The 19,324-nt window shown below is 42.6% G+C and overlaps 1 protein-coding gene across 1 annotated transcript in view; it reads right to left on the bottom strand.

Moving 5' to 3' along the window:
- The window catches only part of L3mbtl4 (L3MBTL histone methyl-lysine binding protein 4), a 339,815-nt gene that overhangs the window by 291,186 nt on the left and 29,305 nt on the right, over positions 1-19,324 (bottom strand). The window contains exon 2 of the mRNA XM_029470911.1: positions 14,038-14,479. The gene's annotated coding sequence lies outside the window, so the exon portion shown is untranslated. The remainder of the gene's footprint in view (positions 1-14,037; positions 14,480-19,324) is intronic.

Here is a 19,324-nt window from a genome sequence, read left to right as displayed (position 1 = left end):
TTTGTAGCAAAATCAATAACATCAGAGGACAATGTTAGAAGAGAAGGCAGAGAGTCACTCAAGGTCAGGAAGCATGCCATTCTGGGAAGAACCTCCCTGCCCCCCCACGCCCCAAGAACCATCAATTAGTGCATGCTGTGAGGAACCCTGAAAGAACCATCAATTAATATGTACAACCAACTGAGTTTAACCAAAGTATTTTAAGTTGCAAGTTGTCAATAACATAAAATGGGGCTAAAGGGTGTTGGAATGGCATAGATTTTATTTTCTTATATGATCAACGTTGTTACTGCTCAAAACAAGTTACAAGACACATGGTGTTTTGTGTGAGAGTCACAGCAGCAGCAAAGAAAGCCATGTTGTCAGTAAGAGGGAACAGGAGTCAAATCAGGCTATCAAGCTGGAAGAGAAGATAGTGAGAGAAGGGAAGAAATGATGGACAGTTGAGAAAGAATAACTGAAATGGCCCCCACTAAGTCCTCACTCACTAGTCATTATTTTAAACGTCTACACTGGGGAATCCCAGCACTTCTTACTCATCTGTGATTCCTGTGTGGGGCTGAAGCATCCAAGATTTTCCCCATCTTCTTTGGCATGTCTGTTGGTGTGGTCCCTGTCCAGCTCAGGCTACTTTGGTTATGCTTTATGGGCTAGCCTCAGACATTCCTAGAAGAGCCAATCTCATAGCAAATTCCCTGGATGAGGTAAATGGAGTCAGAGAAATTTGATGTATTTACAAAGCGAATTCCAACCACAGAATCTGATGAAACTCACAGTACCTTAAAGGTCACATGGAGTTTGAAGATAAAAGGATTCTGAGTGGATGCTAGCCGAAAAGGAGTAGAGTCTCAGGCAAAAGGAGACTTCAGGTCAAAGACTACTGCAATTGTAAAGACAGCCATTACAACACATTGAGAGGACACAGGCGAATCAGGTATAGTGCATGCTAATAATCCCAGCACCTGGGAAGCTGAGGCTGGGGATACACCACCAGTTCAAGGCCAGCGTGGACTGCATGGAAGCAAGACCGGACAGCAGTGCAATAGCAACAGCTTGATTCGCTACAGTGTATAATCTAGACAGAAAACTGGGACAACAGCAAAGCTTAACAGGACCAGCCAGAAATACCAGGTATGCATAAAACATCATATCTACAGCCACAGAGTCTATACTGTGCTAAAGCACTCAGCACATTCACCAGGACACATGCACACATGTACACACACACACATATGCACACACATGCATACATATGCACACACACATACAAGCACAGGATGTGTGCATGTCAGGCTGTCAAACAAGTCTTAATAACTTAAGAATATGGAAATCAACCAAGTCATTGCTTCAATAACAACATCGGCAACAAGAGTACAACTGCACAAAGTTCATATAAGTCGAGGAACACACTCCAGAAACTCAATAGGTTAAAGAAGAAACTGCCAAAATATATCTTCATATAAATGGATGTGGGAGCACAATACTTAAACCTCTGGGATACAAGCAAAGCAGGCAAGGGAGACAACAGACAGCAATAAACACCTTCTTTAAGGCACACACACACACACACACACGCACACACATGCACACACACACACACAAAAAAGAAACTGATTACATACAACACAGAGCTTACAAAGGAGAACTCAACCCAATTTTGTAGTAAGAAGGAAAAATAAAGATTAAATTGAAAATAAACAAAAGACTCTAAGAAAACAGAAAGAAATAAAGCTAAGAGTTGGTGTATTCAAACAATAATAGACAAAATGATAACTGCTGATCAAATTAACTTTGCCAACGAGAACCGCAGTAAATCACAATTAAAAGAAGAAATATGTTTTACACTTACAGAAATTCAAAGGTTCACACCAGACTACAATTATTTACCAAATAAGTGGCTAAGCTCATGTAAATGGCTGACTTTACAGAATTACACAACCTATGGACACTAATCATGAACACTGAATCACGACAGCACTATGACAAGATCTAACTGGTAGTCAAATTGCAATCTCAGTGGCACTGAAGAATTGCTAAGAGACCGAAGCCAGGCTGTCCTCACAGATGGGATCAACAGAACTAAGCTAAGTGATAGAACTCACAGACAAAATTGGCAAATATTCAGTCAGATTTGAAAATGGGGGGTGAGGAACCTCCCAACAAAGAAAGATCCAGAATCAAACAGACTCAAGGATGAATTCTAAACAACAACAAACAACAAACAAACAAACAACAAAAACTGAAAGAATGAAAGCTCACACTGCTGGACAGCTTTCAAACTACTGAAGAGGAAAGTCTTCACAAGGCTGTTATTCTGTTACCAAAGCCAGACCCGATTACCAAAAAGAAAATCACAGCCCAATAGTCTTGATAGACGTGAACACAAAACAGAAGAGGGCACCAAATCCCTGGAACTACAAGTACAAAGTAGCCTTTGTGAGCTGCCATGTGGGTGCTGGGAAGCAAACCCAGGTCCCTCCCAAGATCAGTAAATATGCTTCCTCACTGAACCATCTCCCCAGCCCTTCTCCACTTTTTTTTTCTTAATACTTGGTATTCTAATCAATTCCATCACACATGTTTGTTGCACCTTGCTCTAAGCCTCTGGCTAATTCCCTCACTGTGAGTTCCTTCTGCATTCCCTAGGCTGAAGCAAAATAATCCCACAGCAGACTCTCATGAAAACCGAACATAAGCAGCATGTTCCAGCGAAGGGTAGAGAGTGGCCTCAGCTCAACCTGTGTGATTTCTCCATTCTTCACTGACTTTTCCATAGGCTGAGAACATTTGGAAAAAAAAAACAAAAAAGAAATGATCAGTAGACACCAAGCTGGAGAAAAATTAAAACTGATATTTCTGGGAGAACCTTAAAATGTCAGGAATATTTTTCCTGGCTCCAATTTCCTTTAAATCATAAAGTGTATATTCCTATATATCTAGAGTTAGCTATTGTGCAGAATTAAGACAAATTCACATCTCAAATTCCAAACATCTCCTGTGGCCTTCTAAAATGAGACAAACGAACAAAGTCAGTGTTCAGTAAACTAAGCCAACATTTGTGAATTATAACTCACCACAAGTCAGTGCAGGACTGGAGCCTTCTTAGAGGGACACACACATTCCGTCTCACAGGGTTTGCACACATTGTGCGTCTGTCAAACACGCACTTGAACAATCTGAAGACAAATATGTTGGCCTGATGGGCCCCCTGCCCCCATTATTCAGCATGAGCAGTCCAACTCATGGTGTGCGGTAGCTGCCCAGCCACAGCTCTTGAAAGACTGTGGCTAAAGCTAAAGAATGCACGTGCATTTGTTACTGACCATGTGTGCCCTCTCCTGACTCCTTTCAGGGAGCATTCTTACTACTGAATTTTCATATGTGTGGCGAGGCAAGGATTTTTATGGACCATTTAGTCTGGCAGATGTGATGAGAGATGAAAGATGCAAAGACCTTGGTGATGTCTCCGAAATGAAGTCTGTCCAAATGTTCTCAGCCTATGGAAAAGTCAGTGAAGAATGGAGAAATCACACAGGCTGAGCTGAGGCCACTCTCTACCCGAATGCAGGAAAGATGTTTCTTGAAAGACTTTTAATAAATTAACTCTTGACTTACAATGTGATAATCGTAGGGTGAGGCAAGAGTATTTGAACTGTTTTTGCTTCATTTCTAGAAAGAAAGAACAGAAGAAAGAAAGGAAGGAAGGAAGGAAGGAAGGAAGGAAGGAAGGAGGGAGGGAGGGAGGGAGGGAGGGAGGGAAGGAAGGAAGGAAGGAAGGAAGGAAGGAAGGAGGGAGGGAGGGAGGGAGGGAGGGAGGGAGGGAGGGAGGGAGGTTGAAACCCCAAACCCCTGAGAAGCAATAACCTCGCAGCCTGTTTAATAAAGCAATTTGAAACCCAAACACAATAGACCACATAACGGTTCTTATCAATAGGTACAGCCCACAAACCAAAGACAAATGCCCACAAATAAAAGACTAGAAAAAGAGAGTTACCCCAAAAGGTACCCTGTGGTTTTGTTCAACACGCTCATCTCAGTGACTTACATTTTGTCAAGTATATATGTCAGTTCTCTGAAATACTAAAAATATACAAACTGACCAGATTTATGACCGGGTAAAAATAAGTTAGGAGCTAGTGAGATAACTTTGTGGCTGAAGTGCTGGGCACAGGCGTGTAAGCACCCGAGTTTCAGTCTCAAGACCCACACGCATGGCAAAGCAGTATCGCATGGGTAATCCTTGGAGTCTTAAGGCAAGATGAGAATAGACAAGGAGAATACCCAGAAGTTCCTGGGCCAGCTGATCTGGACATCACGGCTGTGAGGAGGAGAGCCTGACCCTAATGCGGTGAGAGGGGATGGTATACAAGTAAAGACAGATGCTCAAGACTACCCTCAGACCACTCTACACATGCACAGCTGTGTGTCTGCCCCAACACACACACACACACACACACACACACATTTAAAAAGAGACAACCAGGTTTGAAACCGCCAAGGCTCCAGTTATAAAATAACTCATAACATCCTCTTTGTTTACCTCCACACCACGCTGTTCACGCCACACTCTCTTTGTCCCTACAAACAAAAGCTCTATGAGTAAGCCAGACTTTCTGTGCCTGTACACTCTTAAATCCCAAAGAGTTCTGTCATGTTTTCTGGAGTAACACAAAGCCAGTAAGCCAGCCTGTTGCAAGCCTACATTTGTGCTGCAAGTAGCAAGCAGAGAAAACTGTCCCCGCTTATGGAAAAGCCACACCCAGATCTCAGAGAAGAAATGGCAACCAGCGGGTGCCTGAGAAGCAGTCAGACTCACTTCAGGACCACAGCTTCACTTTGTAGAGATCTTTCCTGATTTCTCACATTACTGGACACACGGATTTTGCTCTAAATGATCCAAGGCTCTGGGATCTTGGCTCCCATATCAAGCCTTCTACTGACCTGTTGAAATTTGCAATAAATAAATAAATAAATAAATAAATAAATAAATAAATAAATAAAATGAAATTCAGAAGTAGTGCCTGTCTCTAAAAGGAATGACAAGGCCTGGCTGAAGTATCCCATACTAGTGCGTGTTTTCTTGGTGCACATTTTCTCTGTTGCTTTTTCTCACCAAACCTTGGAACAGTACTGAAATCCCTAAGCCTTTCCTGGAAGGAAAATCATGAGAGAACATTGAGAGATGTGTGCAATAAAAACTTCTAATCAGTGGGATAACTAGAATCTTCTTCCCTTCAGCTGTTCATTTCATCTCAGCATCCTTCCTGAAACCAGCTTCATCCACCACCTCCAACCAATGCTCTCCTTCCAGGTACGAGGGATGTGAGAGGAAGACAGACTGCTGTTATTCTTAATGGGGATACAGGAGTTCTCCACTTGCTGATTGCCTGATTTCAAATTGCCCTATCAAAATGCGACATACACATAAGCAATTGTAAAGATTTCTTTAGACTTCTGGGTCCCAATTACAAACCATCAGGACTTTTGGAGAAAAAAAAAATCTTCAGAGGAAAAGTCAAGCCATGGGCATGAAAGACAGAGGCGGGGAAGTGTTTTCTGGTCATTTGATAAATCAGTGCCTAAGAGCAGCAGATTATGTAAAATGCATGAATCGCAACACAGCCACCAAAATGGAATTACTTATGCATCCATCCATTAAAAGAGTCTTCATGCTGACTCCATTTAAACCTCCAAGTTCAGAACATAATCTCATGATCACAGTGGTCTCTTTCCCTCTACTGGGAAGACATGAACTAGAGACACTAAAAAGTGTCCTCGACCAAGTCAAGGTTAGATGAAGATCAAAGTCCTGAGAGACTTTCATGAATGGTGTGTGTGCTCCCTCCAGATATCACCTGCCTCCCCCAGGTGTGGCCTCCCTTCAGGTCTCATTTGCCTTTCCCCTGGGGAAAACGACCTCCCTCCGCCCTTATATATGAAGCTCTAAGAATGTGCTTGATGCTCTGCTAGTCAGTCACTGAATTTGTAGCATCAACGGGCCGCACTTCCCTATGAGACAATTTTAAGGCCTTTGCCCTGTCTTCTTTATCCATCCTAAGTCTAGCCTAACATCCATGTCTAGATATCTTCTAAGTAAACCTGTGTTTGATGGAAACATGTTTTTTTTAAAACAGCGATTTGACTCTTTTCTGACCTCCTTCCTTTGCAGCAAAAGAAAAACTGAAGCTCCAGCAGCTGAGTCAAGGCCTTGTAGCAAGCTGGGCCGGGACTCTTCCTTCTCACCGCAAAGCCTGTAAAGTGTTTCCCTCAGTGGTTCCAAAAGATGTTACCACCTTCGAATCAGATTCCTCACAAGCATACAAAGTTTTAGAATGGAATCAAATGGAAGAGACAGATACCAAGAAGAAAGCGAAAATTCTCATGCTCGTGTGGATCCAGCCGATATGATATCCTTTCACTTGCTCCCCAACCTCAGCTTCCACTGCTCTTCAGACTAAATCCATGACCTTCTAGGATCTGACCGTGCCCCGTCTCAGGAAGCATGTATCCTTCCTGAGACGGGGGTTTAATCACGGCCTCCTGCAGCACACCTGCCTCTTCAAATACATAAGCTGCTCTTTTAGCACACAAAGAGTCCATACAGTCCCTTGTCACTGAGGAGAGGGGGGTGGGGGGGGCGTATATTGCTCTGGGGACCCTCCCTGTGCAGCAGTATGGGAAGCAGAAGGTGGGAAACTGGCCGTGTGAATTCCAAGGTTTTGTTTCTGACTTGTTAGCTATCCCAATTGATAGCCTTGATACTTACTTTCCAGTTATGAAGGTCTGGCAAAGACCAGCATCTGGGCTTTCCACATTTCCTGATTAAAATGTAACATTTCCATTCTGTGTCAGTTAATTTGTACATCCTATGCTTTAGCCAGTCATGGAAGATGAACTTGAGTCATTTTAAAATAAAAGACTTATTTCAGACATAGTGGAACACATCTGTAATTCTAAGTCTAAGGCAGGAATATTGTGAATCCCAGGCTAGCTTAGGATAGGCACAGACATAGACACATACATACACACTCACACACAAACACACACACACTTCCCTAAAACAGTTTAAAAAAGTTTGTCCTAGAGATTTTTAACAGAAATCTTATGCTGGATCTATTTTAACCCTTTAAATAAAAGACATAGAGCAAGAGGGAATGAGCCCAGCAAGGCTGAAGCACCGACAGCCGAGGAAACTCAGAAATGAATAAGACCGCATCAGTGCATCAGGGATTTATAGCATATGGTGCCATCTCTGTGTCTTCCCTGGCATGGTTAACAGAAGATGCCTAAAGGGTGTGTGAGTGACGAACTCAAGCTCTTTGTTTCTCCCTCTCGAGAGTGTGGGTTGACAATTCAACACTGCCATATGACATATTAACAAGTTGACAAGTAGAAGGTAATTCTGTAATATATGTGGATGAGACATATGTATATTTTAGTAGTACATATTACTCTGTATCAGTGTAGTAATAGCACATATTAATAACATATATTAGTATGTATTAATATGCACATATCAACAATTCATACATTGTTATAATATATATTAATAATATATATTATTATACTAGCAATGAATATTATTGATAGAGAACAATAACAAGCAGGTGTAAACAGGCAAGCACATCAGTTGCTCTGCATTCTAGAGTCTTCCATTGTTCGAGGCTCTTATACACCAACAATGAAAAACTTCACAAAATTAATTAATTCAGAAAAAGGCTTTCTTAGTTTAAGGCCAGGATAAATAAACTGTGAAGAGAGACAGGAGTGAGGCAAGTGAGGGGAAGGGCGCTGGCCTAGCAGGTGGCAGTGAAGATGTAGCCATACCTTACAGAATGTGCCTTGAGTAGATAAGCTGCCAGTTTAATGTGTGCTTATATGTTGTGCTGCAGTTAGACATTAGCCAGTCATAATTTTGAGAACGGGGCTGGGTGAGAACAGGGGACAAGCTAGGTGGCGGTGGTGATGTTCACAGGGATACTTACAGATCAGCAGCAACAGCAAAGCTTGCTCATCTTTTTTCTATGGCCCACAAAGTAAGCAGGACACTGAAATCAGTCTGCTGTTGAGAACAATGCTCCCAACTACTGCAGTCCAAAGTACCAGAGCCAAGACTCAACAGACATCCTCACAGGACGAGGATCTCTCTCTGGCATACTTAGTATGAGCTGTCTACCAGACTCTCCCAACACCCTTGTCTCCATGGGGAATGGCTCCCTCTCCCTGATGGTCTCCTATGCTGGCAGCCATTACCCTTCATGTACACAGGGAGTTGTTCTGTGTACATGTGACTACCGAGCTGTCACCAGAGAAGGGACAGAATAGACTTTAGACTCAAGCTGGCCAAATCAGATTCCTATCTGAGAACTGCGTACAGAAGTACCACAGAGCAGAGGAATCCCCTTAGTACTTGGGCTATGCATCATGGGAAGCATCTATTTTAAGCAGGTAGAAATGAAGCAAACGCCATGCAGTAATGAGAGGTAATGATGGACGATTATAAAGAGACATGCAGGTGGAGTCCTAGCCGTACACAATCCTGGGCTCAGTCCTGATGGAGGATTTCCTCAGCACCGCCCTCCTGACAGTTCTGGTTTGTATCACCTTTCACCTGAGGCTACCTCTGCTAACTGTCTGCTCTGAATAAGTGACTGAAGTTGAAGATCTTCACATATAGAAAATTTCCCTGTGCCAAAGCAGGAATGAATCACGAGGAGCAGAAATAAGGGACCCGGAACAGTTATTGAAAAGAGATTACGAGAGCTAATCTCAGTTGTCCATTTGACTGGATTTGGAATAATCTCAGAAACTCGCCTCTGGTGGACTCTGCAGAGGAATTTCTAGGAGTAGGTAAAGAAAGACGGCTCTGCTGGGCGGTGGTGGCATACGCCTTTAATCCCAGCACTTGGAAGGCAGAGGCAGGCATATCTCTGAGTCCGAGGCCAGTCTGTTCTACAAAATGTGACAGCCAGGGCTACACAGAGAAACCCTGCCTCGGAACCCCCTCCCCCCCCAAAAAAAAAAAAAGAGAAGAGAAGAGAAGAGAAGAGAAGAGAAGAGAAGAGAAGAGAAGAGAAGAGAAGAGAAGAGAAGAGAAGAGAAAGAAGGGTCCCAGAGACCCCAGGGGGGCAGAACAGATCTGGTGTAGCACAGATCCAGCGAGACCAGAGGGAAATAGACTTCTGCTATTGCCGGCCCACTTCTAGTCCTTCCCGAGGGTATCTACCCTGTTGCTTCCATCCTTCCCTGACATCAAACCCAGCTTCCTCAGTCGTCCAACATGGACTGAAAACCAGCAGCTCTCAAACAACGCTCCAGACCTTCCAAGCCAGAGACTGCTCAGACCTCCACCCTCATGGACTTGGGGCTACTGGGTTCTCAGCAGGCTGATAGCCATTGTTGGACTTCCTAGCCATATCCTTAACAGTAGCTTGTTGAATGGTATTTTCTGATAACTTTCTATACACACACCCTTAGAAGTTGGTGACAAAAGAAACATGGTAGAAAATATGAAGAAACATTAAATTTTCATGACCAATTATTAAATCACAATTCCTAAGCAATCCCAGGCTCTGAAGGGAAGGAAGGGGTAAGGGAGGGAAGGTGTGTTTTCCTTCTGGAAAACCAGGAAAATCACTGCTTTGCTGCCCATGAACCCTGGAGGAACAGCCTATTCTAAAACACTTTTCTTGTGATTTCTGTGAAAATAAAGAAGTTGTTTTTTGATGAAGTCTTACAGAGATAATGGCCTAGAGCAAATGTCAGGGACAAAGTTAAATGTTAGACACAGACATTTTATCCTTAGTGCAAAAACAAGTAAGAGAAAAATCATCAAAAACCAACCAAGTCTCCATTTTCACAGCTGGTAAATTGTGGCCGTTAACAGCAAGAGGATTTCTCACTCTGTTTAAACTTGGAAGCCTTTTTTTTGCCAACAAAGTCGCGTATAGAAACCCACAGCTGAAACATCTACACACAGACCCTGTCCACTTACCTCCTGCCACCCAACCTGGGGCTCTCGGACACCCAGGTGTGCTTCCAGAACCCATGTTCTCACACCACCGCCATGATGCTCTAACATGAATTCAGGCCATCAAGGAAAGGATACTAAAGACTGTGTCACACACACCCTGAGCATGTGACAAAGCAAGAACATGCCTGCAAAGCTGCTCTCAGAAACCCAGAGATGACAAGAAGACCATGGCCGACCTGCTAAGTGCTTTCTATATGGCAGGCTTTAAAACTTTTTATATGAAGTACTTCTATGAATCATCTCACTCACTAGTCCAAGAAACAGGGACTACCACTAGCCTACAGGGAAGAATAGACTGAAACTGAGAAAGACCAGGAAATGGTCTAATGTGTCAACTTTAAAGCCACTGGAGCCATAAGTAAGCAAGGGGACTTGGCATCCAGGCAGTCTGGGACTTGAGTGCCACTTGACTGATATGCTAATGTGGATCCTAGAGCAAATGGTTTTCACAGTTGTTGGGGAGGAGACCACACAGACTTCGAGATGAGTTAACTTTGCTCCAGGGAGTTTACATGGCTTCCCGTTGTCACCATCATCATCCATTTTTTTTCTTTTTTATTAGATATTTTCTTTATATACATTTCAAATGCTATCCCAAAAGTTCCCTATACCCTCTCACCCCCCCATCCCCCGCCCTGCTCCCCTACCCATCCACTCCCGCTTCTTGGCCCTGGTATTCCCCTGTATTGGGGCATATAAAGTTTGCAATACCAAGGGGCCTCTCTTCCCAGTGATGGCCATTCTAATCTATGAAGAAGGGGGAGGGGAGACAAAGGATGTGTCTTCATGGCAACACCTAAAAAAGGACTGTCAACTCATGCTCTGGCATGTGCTCTCCCTGTAACTTGAAGGGGTCTCAGGCTCTCCCGGTTGCCCTTGTCATCCAAACCTGTCTGGACTTAAACTATACCTCAATGGGCACCAAATACAACCTACTGAATGCAAAAGCAGGTCCACAAAATCACTCTCTTCTATGAGGCCATACATCGAAGAACTTAAAACATGATCACACTTCAGAAAATACTGAGCCTACGCTGTTAAATCACATGGTACACATTGTTATTTGTATCTTAATCACTTATCAAGTACATACTTATAGAAATGTACACCACATTTCTTAAATATACCTCTGAGAACCTCAACAATTTTCAATGGCATCACAGAGTCCAGGGACAATAGCTTCAGAATGTCAGCTGCTACTATTTTATCTTTGCAGGAACAGGAGCCCTCTGCTCAAAAGTCACAGCTTCAGGGGTGATCAGGTATATTTTCTTTTCACCTCGTTCGCCGGTGAAGAGTTAAACTGATAAAATTAAATTACCTTTTAAAGTTAGGCTTAACATAAATTTACACTATAACATGATAAAATACAGTATTTGTATGGCACCTTTTAAATTAAGTAGGATTAATTCTAATACTTCAAAGTTGAATCTAATCATATTTTTTTCTCCTAATACCCAGTAGCTTCATAACTCTAATCTTCGGACTTTCAGTAGCTAAGTCTTTAAGAACTAAACAACAGAGGTTGATAACATATATTTCAAATGCAGTGACACAAAAGTCACAGTTAACATCCTCAGAATTAAAAAAAAAATGATAGCATGACACTAATATGAGAATAGCTTTTTAAAATGTAGTATGGCAAGCAAACATAAGTATAATGTGGTTTTCAAAATGCTTATTCCTGTGGCTTCTACTATGTGTGTTTATGATCTTCTACAATCTAGGCATAAATGTTTGTGCCCAGGAACAATGTAATCACCATTACCATCAAAAGGAAATGTTAGAAACAGAGACAATCGCATGATGACGTAAGGTTGCATGAGGATGTAAGGAAATATCAAGTAACATGTTTGTGACAAACGCTAATTCCCAAGAAGAAACATTAAAGATTTTAAAATACATAAGCACAGAGTATGCAAACACTCTGCTCTATACAATCAAAACGGGAGACGGGCTGATAAAGAAATACCTATGCAGCAGCAGTCTAAAGAGTAGCTGTTTCCCTTTACCGTCATGACTTAAAAATACTGAAAAGGACATTACACACACTATCCATAAGTGTACGAGATAAGAGTTTACACTAATTTGCACTGACTTTAAATTACTCTGTCTGCTTGCTTCTCCCAGGAGAAGAAAGAGCAGGAGATGTCTATTCTCAACTTTCCACTTGAAATTAAACAGTTTAATTGTGGTTTTAAAATTGCACAGACTTTTCTCACAATGATAAGGCAGTGACCACTGTGTGCTTTGAATTGTCTGATTCTAGATAAAGAAAAAAAAAAAAAAGAGAATCCACAAAGCAAGAATAGTGCATAAAATCAAAGAAAGAATGAAATCCACCCTACCACCTCCTAGCATAAATAAATTCATCTGCTCCTTTCTTCTCCTCAGGAAAAAAAAAATGAACTCATCTCTTTAAAAAGCACTTGAAGTGCTGTTATTATTATTTTTTTTGAGGAAGAGAATCTTCACATTATCACCACTTCTAGAAACACCAGATCCTGCCTTTAGTAACCATGTAGTCAAAATTCCCTAAACTGAATTGAGCCCAGTAAGTTTACTCGCCTGAATTAAATCATGAGGAAGCTGAACATATGCATTCAAAATCTGGAAAAGACCACACAGCCTTGGCCAAGGTCACCATACCAGGGTCACAGCAAGTGGGCTGTGTTTCTTTACTCAAACATGGGAAGAGAAACCATTATCTCCTTTGGCAAATCCAACTACCTGTGGGCAAGCTGACAGAATGTAACTTTAACCTTTAATTCTGTTCTGTTAAAAATTACATATGAACTTAGGATTCCTTCGTAGAGATACATTAATGGAAGGATGGATGATTTGGTGTCATGGGGTCTCTGAGGGTACAGCCTGTCACAAGGAAGGCATGTTGCAACTGCTCAGAGATGGCTTCTGAGTCACATGACAGAGACTATTCCTACCATAGCAGGCCAGAGAGCACAAAGAGAGATGGGCAGACTCAACAGGCCAGTTTTATCTCCATTGATTTACTTTCTCCAGCTAGACTCCATCCTCAGTTTTCAGAAAATCCCAACATAGCCACTGACCAGGTACAAAATGTTCAGAATAAGAGCTTGCCAGGGACAGTCCAGACTTAATTCCTAACAGCATTCATTTCCTGATATAATAATAAACGGACATTGCTGTCCACATAAGGTCAGCACGGTCTTCATTAAACACCCATGAAATACTATAGTCCCTAATAAAGAATAGCAGTAAATGTCATAATGGATAAAGACCATGGTATCATAAATGTCTACTTGAAGGTCATCTTTCCACATTGGAAAGTGTTCAGCATGTCACTGAATAATGAAGACAAAAAGATTCACATCTTTAAATAGTGTTATCTTCAGAATAGCAATAATAAAAAGAAACACATAAAAGAGAACCCAGGGAAAATTTTATAAATAAATATGTAAGCAGATATATGTTCATGATACTAATTAATATTCATATAGCTAATTAATGCCATAAAGTGAAACTACTACAACCTCAAATGCCTGCTAGAATCTAGCTGAACAGAGTTTGCCAAGACATTTGTACAATATGAGGATCCGCCTTATTCTAAGAGCCAGACACTCTAGAGGAATCCATGAGTCTCCATTTATCCACAGATCTCCTACTCCAGCTGCAGAAGCCATACTCTGCACAAATGATCTCTCATGACAAAGGAAGAAACAGCAGAACCTGTCAGAAAACGTTCTCCAAGCCCCAGTGAGGCAGAAAACACCTCCTTCTCTTCCTCTTCCTCTTCTTCCTCTAGCTGAACAGTTTGCAAAGACAATGGTACCCACCACACGTTCCAGAGAGAAAAGCCAGAAGACCAAGCCCCCAGTGCTTACTCCAGAAACTACCCTTCCTTATCAGTACTTAGCCTGACAGCCGCCTTTCCAGGGTGGCCAAAACATTGACTCCCTCACAATTACCCAGAGCATTGCTCAGCCTCCAGTAAACAGAAACAGAGATCCAACACTGACACTTACCTAGAAGCAGTCACTGTGAAGGCCAGGGGGAGGTTCACAGGCCTCCAGACACCATCTTAAACTTTAGTGGATTCTGAAGAAACTCCCCAAGTCCTCCCTGCTCAGACAGCGTGTTCTTCCTGGAAACTGGTAGCTGGAGCTGGGAACTGGCTTGCGGCGCTCTGGTAGGTGAGAGCAGACAGCATCTGTTCTGCTCTCTCCTCTGGTCCCAGGGAAGACTGCTAGTTTGTGCATGTGGCTTTTCCTACTAAATGAAACAATCTTGCAAAAGTTTCTTGAAGGCTGAATACAAGACAGTCTCCAGCGTGTTCTTATCTCACTCTCTGCCTGGTAGCAACAGCATGTGCCAGTTCCTTAGAATGTTCTGGAAGTGACTTGTCGAAAGGCAGACTGTTCCCACTTTGAGGTAAGGCCACTGTCAGATTCTAGATCCCCTCCATATCTAGAAAAAAAAAACATCCAAAGCAGCTTTCATGTTCAAAAAAAAAATATTTTCTTCACAGTTTTCTACACCCTCTCAGCTTTGGCCAACAAGCTAAAGCACAGCACTACCGTATCGGTTCTCATGCCCATCCCCTTTGTATACAGGATCCAAGAGCCTGCAAAACAGGACGGTGTGAATTCAATGAAGTGTTGAGAGGAATTATTTGGAAGAAGATTTTATTAAAAAGGAAAAAGGCTAATTTTTGAGCAACTCAAGAAATACCATGTCATCATAATATCTCTGAACTCCAAAAGTAAATCATACAAAAGGAAGAAAACACTCTGCCTCGTCTTTACAGCTCTATGACAAAACAACCAAGGCAGGTCACTTTACAAAAAAAAAGAGTTTTGGTTTTTTGGATTTTTTTTTTTAAGCTAAAACTTTAGCTAAGTACAGGATTAGAGATGGACTGGTTTGGTCTCTAGTGAAATAAGGGCGTCAAACCATGGCCAGAAAACATGTAGGAGAAATTGCATCTCAAACCAGAGGAGACAGGCAAATCATATGATCCCTTTTGAGAACACATCTCCATGACCCAAGACCCTTCAGATAATTTCTTGAATGGACTCAACAATCCTCAGTAGCACCGCTCTTAACATGCCACCATTAACATGCTGAGCTTAGGAGAATGCCTCCCTCTCGTCCATCACATACATCCATTAATTATTAGCTTTCTACAATTCTTCTATGATTAAGAGTTAGCTGTAGGTTAGTGATTCAGTCTCTGAGAGCCCTAAGGATCTAGGTTAGTTGACACCGTTGATCCTCCTGTGGGTCACTCATCCCCTCCAGGGCCCTCAATCCTTTCCCAACTCTTCCATAGACTGCCAGAACTCCATCCAATGTTTGGCTGTTTCTGAATCTGTTTCAGTCAGCTGCTGGGAGAAGCTTCTCAGGGGTCAGCTATGCTAGGATCCTGTCTCCCAGCATAACAGAGTATCATTAATAGTGCCAGAGATTGTTGCTTGCCCCTGGGACGAGTCTCAAGTTGGGCCAGTTATTGGTTGGCCATTCCCTCAGTCTTCACGCTATCTTTGTCCCGGCATTTCTTATAGATAGGACAAATTTTGAGTTTTATGAGTGGGTGGGTGTCCTTATCCCTCTACTGGGGATTATGCCTGGTTTCAGGAGGTGGTCTCTTCAAGGAGCTGTCCCTAAAGCTATAATCTGGCTGTGGAATCCATTCCCCTAACTGATGCCTTGTCTGGCCTCAGTGGGAGAAAGGTGCACCTAGCCCTAAAAAGACTTGATGTGCCAGGGTGGAGAAAGCCCGAGAGGGTCCTCCACCTTCTCAGAGGAGAAAATGTGGAATGGGGGAGGAACTTTATAGGGGGGATACTGGAAGGAGGGGGCCGGCAATCAGGATTTAAAGTAAATCAATCAATCAATGGGAAAAAGGAGTTATAGTTAATATTAACTTTTTTAATGCTTTCCACGGTCAAAATGATCAAAGGGAAAACACCAGGCCACCATTGCTCAAGACTTTACATGCTCCCATTCCAGTAACTTCCATAACAGAGTACAAATGACATGGTCATCCACTGGATTTATGGCTGTCCTGGAGACAACACCTGTTAAAGAATAACAGCTGCAGCTAAACAGATGCTTATCATGTGATTACTATCAGCCCACAGCTTCGGAGTCTTTTGGAATGGTTTGACTTTATGATAGCCGAAGCATGGTCAGGAGGCTAACTCAGCAAGCAAAAGGCTTTTGCCACCGAGTTTAGGGACATGGGCTAGCCCAGAATCTGACTAGCAGAAGTTGGCTATTGAATATAAAGTAGAGAGCGGCATCTGGAGAGTACGAAAAGTGCTAAAGAGAGTTGAAAAGGAAAGAATGGCTCCAGCCTGCCACTGGAAGGGTGCTGTTCTGTTCAGCCTGCTGGTGGGCACTCTCAGGACAATGGGTAGCAGAAGGCACACCGACAGAGGAACAATATAAGAAACACAGCACAATGGTTTGATGTCACATGGTCCCTGGGTTCTGAGCCTCTCCTACAAAGGAAAAGCTTATACAAAGTGAGAACTTGGAAAAATGACAACCAGCCTCTAAAGGGCCCGTGAAATGCTGATGATTGTCCCCCAACACCAAGTGGAATATCTGACCTTTGTCAGGGTGACTGTAGGAAACACAGCCTCCGATCCAGCTCTGTGTGCTATGCGTACAGGCAAAAGGCAAGAGCAGGCGATATCTCTTCCCATCTCAGACACCCAGTAAAGGTAGACTAGCATCCCTGATTGTAGCCAAGAGGGATGCAGTCATGGAAGTTTGTATGTGATGCCAAGCACATTGCAGAAGGGCAAGAGACTAAGGCACACTCAGATAAAGATCTGGCTCATCTCTTCCCACCTTTGGGTGCCTCCTAGTTGATTTCTTTGGGGTTAGAATGCCCCCTCTACATGAACTCTCATGCATGCACGATCACACACACACACACGCGCACACACACACACTCGAGCACGCACATGCACACTGTAAGATATACTATAGACATGTAACTGACTGAGGATAGGAGCTCTGTTATCAGCATCTCACCGGCACAGAGATGCTTACTGCCCAGTCATCAAATACACATCAAAGAAGGTCTTTTCTATTGTACTTTTATATTTTAAATCAACAAATAATGTGCTAAATATACCATAACGATATTTTCAAACAAAGTATGCTTTTATGGCTACCCTTCCCTTATCTCACCCCCGTGGCTTCCCCATCTTGCCCTCATAAACTCCTTCAGCTCCTGATTTTGTTCTCCTTCCATGTTCCATGTGCCCTTTTGTCCATCTCCATCTTCCCTTATAACCTAACACTACCTCCTCTTTGTCTCCTTTCTAGATTTATAGACCCACAATTAGACCATTACACACATATTGCATGTGTACACTTTTTGCTTGTTTGTTTGAGGTTTTGTTTTGGTGTTTGTTTGTTTGTTTGTTTGTTTGTTTGTTTGTTTGAGACAGGGGTCTCACTACATAGCCTTGGCTGTTCTGCTTACTATGTAGACCAGGCTAGCCTAGAAATCATAAACATCTGCCGGTCTTTGCCTCCTGAGTGCTGGAATTAAATCTTAAGAAAAATGAAATAATAAAGTTTTCAGGAAAATGAGTGGATGTGCAAAGAATTATTAAGTGTGGTGAGAGGGAATGTTGCTTCTGCCTCTCCTAGGCTGAGATCAAAGGTGTACACCATAGTGCCAGAAGAGACAGTCATCTGCAGGCTTAAAGGGCCATGTAGGCTTCTGTATAGCTGTTTCCTCCTGTCATTAGAGTGATCAGAGTAAAAACCAGCAAACCAATGTATGTGGTTGTGTATCAGTGTGCCTGTGAATATATATTTACAAAAACAAGGACACACCACATTGGCCATTTGACTGTAGTTTGCCAGCCCTGGCCTATTGTCACTTAAATGATGAGCTGAAACCTAGTGGATCGGAGTATGAAGCAGAGGACCCAGAGCATAGCTCTGAAAATGTAAGTGAAAGCAAGTGCAAAACAAGTATGGGGGTTCAGAGGGCGCCAGCCCCACCGCACACACACACTTCATTGAACGCACACTCTAAAACTGGGCTTCCAGGAACCCGAATACACTTGGGAGCTCACTCTTCACCTGCTTGCACTTACTGCCAGCACATCTGTTGGACCCTACTTCTTTAGGATTCCAGCTTAGACAGAAGACTGGCTGAAACCCCCAGCCTCATGGGACTGAGCAACTACTAAATCCTTGGACTTGCCATCCACAGCTGCCCATTCTTGCTTTAGTTGGACTGCAGAACTGTAAGTCATTCTAATAATTTCTCTTAATATAGGGAGACATTCCATAATTCTGTGACTCTAGAGAACCCTGACTAATACATCTCCCTTGCATATATATGTGTATGTGTATGTGTATGTGTATGTGTATGTGTATGTGTATGTGTATGTGTATGTGTATGTGTATGTGTATGTGTATATGTATATGCATGCTCATGTACATGCATGCATGGGGGCTGGACTATGTGTGTTCTATTAGTTTGTTTTTTCTGGAAAGCCAGGTCCTAATTTGTTTTCTGTCACTATGCTAAACACAGGGAGCCAAAGCAACAGGGGATAAAACACCTGGTTAACAACAACTTCAGATATGTAGCTTAGATGCTACAGTAGGAGAAGCCACATCAGGAGCAGGAAAGCAGAGGTGTGGAAGAATATGTTTACTGGCTTGCTCCCTGTGGCTCATGCGCATCCTGTTCTGATACAGTCAAGGTCACCCTGCCAAGGAGTGGCACTTTCCACCGTGGGTAGAACCCTCCCACATCAATCAACAAGCAAGACAATTTCCCACAGACTTAGCCACGGATTCATCTGATCTGGAAAACGCCCCGCAATTGAGACTCTTTCTTCTCAGGGGACTCTAAGTTGTATCAAGTTGTCAATAAATATCAGCCAGGACAAACTGTGACAATCATAAGTCCCTGCTGCATGCTGGGATCGTGGTAGAGACCCCTCACTCGAGTATGAGGCAAAAATCACACAGACATAGTTCAGCTCTGCCTTGTACATGCACGGATGCTTGTGGAACATAAGAAAGTCACATGATGCTCTTATGTCTGGTTTACTATGAGTTCCACCTCTGACAGGCACCATGTTTTTTTTGCCAGCATTCCTGCAACATTAACTACTTAATACATTAATTTGTTAGTACTGTAAAAAGTAAATTTTACAGACCGGCCCAATTCACTTCAATTTTAAATAGATTTTGCAGGTTTTTTTTTTAATTTACTCTTTCTCTACAATGTCAACAAGTTGGAGATTGTTTTTTTTTTTGTTT

This window comes from Mus caroli, chromosome 17 (assembly GCF_900094665.2).
Source record: "Mus caroli chromosome 17, CAROLI_EIJ_v1.1, whole genome shotgun sequence".
In the NCBI taxonomy this organism is placed as follows: Eukaryota; Metazoa; Chordata; class Mammalia; order Rodentia; family Muridae; genus Mus; species Mus caroli.
This window is presented reverse-complemented; position numbering and strand designations above follow the sequence as displayed.